General features: G+C 37.2%; 1 pseudogene; it reads right to left on the bottom strand.

Annotated features, from left to right (window-relative positions):
* Positions 1–344: 344 nt before the first annotated feature.
* LOC116092603 lies at positions 345–522 on the bottom strand (annotated as a pseudogene).
* Between the last annotated feature and the right edge of the window lie 6,933 nt (positions 523–7,455).

Below are 7,455 nucleotides of genomic sequence, written 5' to 3'. Positions count from 1 at the left end.
GCCTGTGCTTTTGATGCATAGGTTCTGCAGAAAGAGTTTCATCAGTCCTTAGCATCTATGGATGGAAAATGACAGCCCATAAGGGCATGTTGGGATAATGCTGGCACTTTAAATTCTTTTCTTACTCTATAGCAGAAAGACTATTTGCTGGGTGGAAATTTTCCAAATGCTGGACTAGAAATCAACATTTTAAGCTTTAGTTCCATAATGGTTAGAGCAGGTACAGAGGAAAAGGCACGAGCACAGAGGTTTGGCTGTTTTACCCAAGATGTCCTTCACATGGGAGGTTGATGTGATGTTACTTCTGAAGGTGAGGAAATGCTCCACTACTCTTAGCCTGACTGAGATTGTGGATTTCTATACACCTTTATGTCTTTCCACTCGTGTCCCTAGATATCAAAACTTGAATCCTAGAGAGACAGATGGCCAAGGCCATAATAGGTCAGTCTGAAGCCAAGAGTCAGAAGAAAATGCATGGATGGGCGTATATACTTGATCTTAGCCAAAAGGCCGAGAAGCAATATGGAAGGGCTTATAAATGATACTAAAGCATCAGAAAGACACAAGGACCTGGAGGGAGTCAAGACTTGTCCTTTCCAACAGGGTGAGCTGAAAACATCTCCTATTTCTACCCAAAGAGGATGCTCAATAGGTGACTCAATAGGTCTTAATTAAAAGTGGATCCTTTTCCATGAGTTCTGACTTTATGACCCATGGGTTGAAAGACTGAGATAAATAACTGAGACCAGCATTAATTGATCATCAGTACATGGCTGAAAGAAGAGAAGGTAAAATAAAGCTCAAAAGAAAACAAGTAATGAAAACCAATCAAGACAAGAGACTCTGAGTTAAGTCTTGACTTTCAATGCCTTTTCTGCATAGAGCACTTAGCTGTTTTTAATTTTTTATTTTTTACAAACTTCCATTTGTAAGAAAAAGGTGCTGACAAACCAATACATTCTAACAGGACACAGTTGTCTTCTCTCTTTTTTTATACAAGGTATAGTAGATTCCCCATGATCAGTCACCTTAAGCTCACATCTCTATGATACTGTCCTTCTCTAGACATTGGGACTATACTGGTTGACCTTTGACATCATCAATATTTTTCAGGTCCCAAGTCCAGAGGCTATTTCATGGTCTTGCTTTGTATTTGTGGTTTCTCTAAGGGTTAACCCCAAAGATGGCTGGAAATAGATTCATATTTAAGGTTAAGAAGAATTCCTCTGAAATATTTTTGGTTTTGGTTTTGAAATATTTTTACTTTTAAATTGGGAAATTTTAAAAATGGCAGCTCAAGGAGCTGGAGAGATGGCTCAGTGGGTTAAGAGCACTGACTGCTCTTCCAGAGGACATGGTTTAATCTGTAGCACCCACAGGGAAGCCCACAAGTGTCTGTAACTCTAGTTCTAGCAATGTGCCAGCTTGATACCATTGCATATAAAATACAATTAAATAAAAATGATATAGGAAAGGAGTCTTGCTATAAAAAAATTGTGGGTAAAGAATGAAAACACTGGAAAGGAGAGAGAAATGAGGAAGAGTGGCAGAATATGAAGTAGGTCGTGGAATCTTGTGTAGTCAAGTCTGGAGCTGCTCTGATAGAACAAAGAAAACTATTCAGTAGGAGACAAGTGAACATGCCTTACACAATAGTCAGAAGTGGGCAAAGTTATTCACAAGCAGTATATCACTTGCTCCTTACAGGAGCCACTCTGAGAAGATATAACTAGCTTGTCAAAGGGAAGAAGATTCATGTATGCTTAGTGGCTTCCCCACAAGAGCACATTCTCTTCTGATTCTACTGTTCTGCTTCACAGTTATATCAAAAGCTCAGATGCATTAGGCAGTTGAGTTGGATGGACATCTGTGGTTACTGTGGCTGAAGTCATTGGCTTGGTTCCTATGTCTTTTGCTTGCTCTTAAGAATGAAAACCACATGCGCACAGCCAATCATACTTTATTGCATAGATGTATGAAATTCCCAAGAATAACAAAAATTTTAAAAAGTGAAAGTCATAATAAATTCTCCTCTGTTTCAAAGAGTGTGGAGTACCTATGTATCAATGCACAGCCATCAAACTCAGCTAAGCAAGAATGTATGATCTCTATTCAACTGGCATATTTCTAAAGCATGTTTGTATATATACTGTTTTAGTATCAACTCTTGCTGTGGTTTCTACCATTTCAAGATGTGACTGTCAGAACCATCACCATAGGGCAATTATCCACATAAGTCCCTCACACCAGGGAACTGGAATAATTTTGAGATGTGGTTGCAGAACAGATATCACTCAAAATGTAGCGATTTAGGTTTTCTACAAAAAATGTGTTTTTTCCCCTTAATTTCTATGGATGTTAGATATTATCAGGCTAAGGCTCAGTGTGAGAATCCTTCTTGATGTGAGTGTTTTAGTCATCAAAGCAAAACAAAGCTCTCACTGTACCGTTGGGGTAAAAGCAACACAGTAATCTTCAAGAGAAGACCCTTTTTTCTTCTTTTCTCCAGAACTGGGCCCAGGAGTTATCAACCCTCCTTAGTTGTTTCAAAAGAGAATTTAAGAGAGAAGAGGATAAACAAAGTCTCATTTGGCTGCTGCATATCCATCCTGGGGGAACCCATGTTTATATTTTGCTGAATTACTCAACTGCACGGGGGCTATTGAAGAGGTAAAGATGCATTAATATTGAGCTGTAGGCAACCACATGTTGCTAACGAGCCCATTGTGTCTTGGCTTTTGGAAAGGAATGTGAAAGTGCTGAGTTCTCTGTTATTTTTCCTTCTGACAGTCCTGATGCACCGCCGCAGGCAGCCTGAGAATAATAGCATGAGGTTAACTGACAATTCCAGGTATATTTACACTGATATGCTAATATTATCATGCTGCTTAATAATACAAGTTGAGCTGATGCAGTATGCACACAAGTAATATTTCTTCATTAGAGATGAACAAGTGCTAAAAAAGATTCTTCTTTCCCATGATTGATAGAAATGTTTGTGACCACCTTAATAATTTGACACCAAGCACTGAATTTTTTTCAAAACTGTTTCTATGATTGACAGAAGAATAGTCTAAAAGAATATCACAGAACACAATACTCCTTATGTTTGAATACAAAAATCTGTGGGCACATGTATACCTGTGTGTATACATAATATCTATCTCTCTCTCTATATATATACATATGTATGTCCATGTACATACACATTTTATATATGTATGCTACACCCACATGCACACACTTCTATGTGTTCATCATACATATATTTGCACTTACTCCTAGGTGACACTGCACACATGTACATATATATATACATATACATATAAACATATATGTATATATATATGCATGTCCCACATCCATGTGCACATACTTACAAGTGTGCACAACACACTTGCCTACACACCTTTATATGTATTTTCTACACCCATGTATACACACTTGCTCATTTCTGGGTGCCCCATGCTCACATGCACAAACTCATTGCTGGGAGTGTACCCGTGTCTCAAAGCAATAATGCAGAGAGGTATAGAGGAAGACATGTAATATTCTGCTCTTGACTTCATACATACCTGTATACTCATATTCATATATTATGCATGTATATTACCCCTGTACACACACACCAGTAGTTTAACCTTGGTTCACAATTATGTAAAATCTCTATATGCATTTAAAAATTAATTTTTTGACATGGACTCTCTCTCTCTATGTAGGTATCCTAGGCTAGCCTTGAATTTGCAATGTTCCTCCTTCAGCTTCCTTGACTACAAGAATTATAATAACTTGCCTGGTTGAAAATGAGATGTTTGAAGTAAGGTATAATCAAAGAGTAACTATTGTCTTGGATTAGTCATTCTAATTAGTCTTTTATACCTAAGCAAATTCAAACATTTAAACAGTTCAGCAGTATTTAAGAATGGTGGAGATTTTAGTTTAGTGATAATCTCTGCATGGTCATGTCTGTATAAATTCCTCTCCCTCTTTTTTTGGCTATTGTACATTTATATGAGCTTTAATACAGTGCACCAAGACTTCTCTATCATTCTTTGCTTCTTCTCATGCAGTATCTTCTTAGATTCAATGACTGTCTATTAAATATGCTATTATATACCTCTGTTTTGATACTTGTACTATGTCTGTGTCTTTATAGTACATAGTCATTTTATTCTTACAACAATTAGTCTACAGAAAGCCATTTAATTCTCCCATTAGTCAATATTTCAAAGGCTATTATGAAACAGAATCTCTGACAGATTATTTAGGAAAGGTCTTGGGAAACAGGATTCACCAAGTACGTATATATTCATAACATCATTTAGCATATATACATTAAAATGTATATATTTCATCATTTTATTAGATTGCTCAAATGTAAAACATTGTTATGTCTAATAGATTTGTTGATAAAAAGCCTAATCATATTAAATTTTTATATCAATTTTTGAGGGGTCTCGATGTTTAATATCTGTCTGCCTATCAGCTATCGTTTGCTATTAAGCACTTACAAGCTATTTTTTTCCTTTTCAAATAGTTTCAATATCTTTTAAAGTTAGTCATTTTTGTTGACCTCACAGTGTTGTGGTTTGCTCTTATAATAGTTAGCTTCAAATCCTGTGATAGAAAATTTTCCTTGAATTATTTTGTATTTGTCCTGCTTATTTTTTTTGTTGTTGTTTTCTTCAGAGGCTGTTATTGTATGTATGCCAGATCTTTACATACTATCTATATTCATCACTCAATCCTGAGTATATTTTAAGCCATCTATACTATTTCTGTTATCCATAAAAGTTTCTCACTTCTATATTTCACTCAATGTATTTCCTCTTGCATTTATTTGCTTTCATATTTCTTAACATTCAGGAAATAGATTTTCCATTTGTTTAACAAATTATTCTTTGAATTTTAATCCTCATTTTTTAAATAGTCCTTTTCTTAAATTATTTACCACCTGAGTTTTGAAATCCTAACATATGCTATGTGTCTTACAGTTCTCTTAATTTGTAAGGTAACTTTGGAATACTTGTTCTTCAGTTTCATGAGCAAAACTTCCTGTTGAGGTGCCTTTATACATGATATTCTGCTCATTCTTAGTTTTACTTGGGATTTCCTACTGATACTTTGCTGCTGATCATTAGCAGGGAAATTGCTTTCCCTGAACTTTCAGACAGGAATGTAGAATGACATAGTGGTCCTTTTCATCACCATGAGGATGGTTGGTCTTAGACTCTCCTCAGTGCCACTTCTCTGCTAGTCTTCTCAACTTTTTTTGGTTTGTTTTTGTTTTTGTGACAAGGTTTCTCTATGTAGCTTTAGCTGTCCTGGAATTCACCCTGCACATCAGACTGGCCTCAAACTCAGAGATCCACCTACCTCAGCCTCCTGAGTGCTGGGATTAAAGGTGTACACCACTACACCCAGTTTAGTTTCTCAGTTTTATCCTTGTCTTCTTTGCTACACTAGCCCCTGTGTTTATAATCTTTAAGCCACTACCTCGTAGTTAGTTCTAATCTTTGTTCCAAAAGAATACTCATTATAGATCCTAGATCCTCAAACTTTCTAGAGACAGTGGGTCATGCTTTCAACTTCTTAGAATAATCCTTAAGGGGAATGTTTCCGAACACTTTTTCCCCCAACTTATCCTTTCCCAGGATTCCAGAAAACAAGTCAGTGTTTTTAACTGGTAGATGTCACTAGTCTCAGGGTCTCACCTCAAAGTTTTCCCATACAGTTCTTACACCATACAGGTTTGTTGTGTTTGAAGATTTAGGCCACCTACTTATATTTTAAAGTGTGGATACAGTGGCTACATTTTGATGTTGCTGTGACACAATACCTGACAGAATTCACTTAAAGAAGAAAGGTCTTATTTTAGCCTTCATTTGAGAAATGCTTGTCAGCCACATTTAGGGAAGACCTTCCCTCGTCACTTAAAACTCTCTGAAAACATTGTCATAGATATGCCCAGAGTTTGTAATATAGATGATTCTAGATCCCATCAAGTTGACAATCAAGATTAACCATCACAGTGGGGCTGTTTGGAATCAATGTTTCTCTAGAGTTAGTCTGCAAACTCTCATTTTGCTTACTGTTGTTCCTCTGACTATCCCAATGGAAGGATTCATGGACCTGCCAGGTCCTCTAAAATACTTCTTGAACAGCTGGTTGGCAAACAGATGAGGTGTATTGGAAAGAAATCTTGGAAGGAGGAGGGTAGAAGAAAAAGGAGAGGGTTTCCAATTAAAACAAGCATAAGGGAAGGTATGAACGTGTGAAACACCTTGACACAATAGTAGAGCTGTATTCCATTCAGCATGCTCTAGTAAGAGGTAAGCATGAGGTAATGGAAGGAATGAATGTCTGAAACAGATGGGGCTTGATCACAATGAGTCATGTGTGCTAACCTGCCAGGTCTGAACATTAAGTTATGGTGAGCCACTGTGTAAAGTGAGGAAGTGACAGATGAATAATTCAAAAACACTTTCTCTGTCAGCAGGTGTTGAGCACCATCTTGAAGCTGTCTGGAGGATAGACAAGACCCTACCACTTACTCTCCATTAGGCAACTGGATTGAAATGAATGTAGTGAGGGACTAAACCAAGGCAATGGCCAGAGGAACAGTGATGCCACTGTCTTGGTGAGTGCTGAGTGGGAAGAGATGCCTTTGGGTGAACCAGGAAGCCTTTGGGGAACCCTGGGAAGGGTATTAGTTTCTTGGATAACATCTGTGTTTCTACAGTATTGATAGCTTTCCCTTTTGTGGTTCTTGGGGGCACTGATGATTATTTCTGGCAGCACCATGTACAGTTAGCAAGGCATAGAATTTGTTCCTAATACTTGAATACTTTTATCAAATTGCTTTGTAAAAATGTAACGGCACGATGTTGTTTTTCATTTTTGCACACATGATCTGGCTCTTGCCTTTCCACCTTTGACTATGAATAACTTGTGTTATATAGGTATACATGTGTATACTATTACAGAAATATTAACGTTCCAGGTTTCTTCTTTGACACTAGAGAAAAATAGGACAGAAGCAGAAGGAGGAAGAAGGTTGCTATGGGTATACCAAGCTAAATTATTCCCTCATACTAATGTAGGAAAGAAGAGCACAAGCTATATGCTTATCCTTGTCTATCAGAGGTAAAATTCCATAGCTGAGCTGCTTAGAATGTGGTCAGCTGCAGCCACACACCTTTGCTCTGAAGCTTGTAAGAAACGCAAACTTTCTGACTCTACTTTAGGCACCTGACTCAATATTTGTATCTTATAAAAGATTCTGATGTGAGTCATCTGAGCATTAAAGCTGAAGAATCTCTCTGCCAGACAAAGATGTAAAGAAGTCAAGTCAATGAAATGATTTCTAATTATATTCTGCCATACTTCTAGATCAGTGCCTTGTCCAGTCATCATCAGAGAGGCTTGCTCTAGCAATGGATGGAAGAGACACAA

This window comes from Mastomys coucha, unplaced genomic scaffold, assembly GCF_008632895.1.
Source record: "Mastomys coucha isolate ucsf_1 unplaced genomic scaffold, UCSF_Mcou_1 pScaffold15, whole genome shotgun sequence".
NCBI classification, from domain to species: domain Eukaryota; kingdom Metazoa; phylum Chordata; class Mammalia; order Rodentia; family Muridae; genus Mastomys; species Mastomys coucha.
This window is presented reverse-complemented; position numbering and strand designations above follow the sequence as displayed.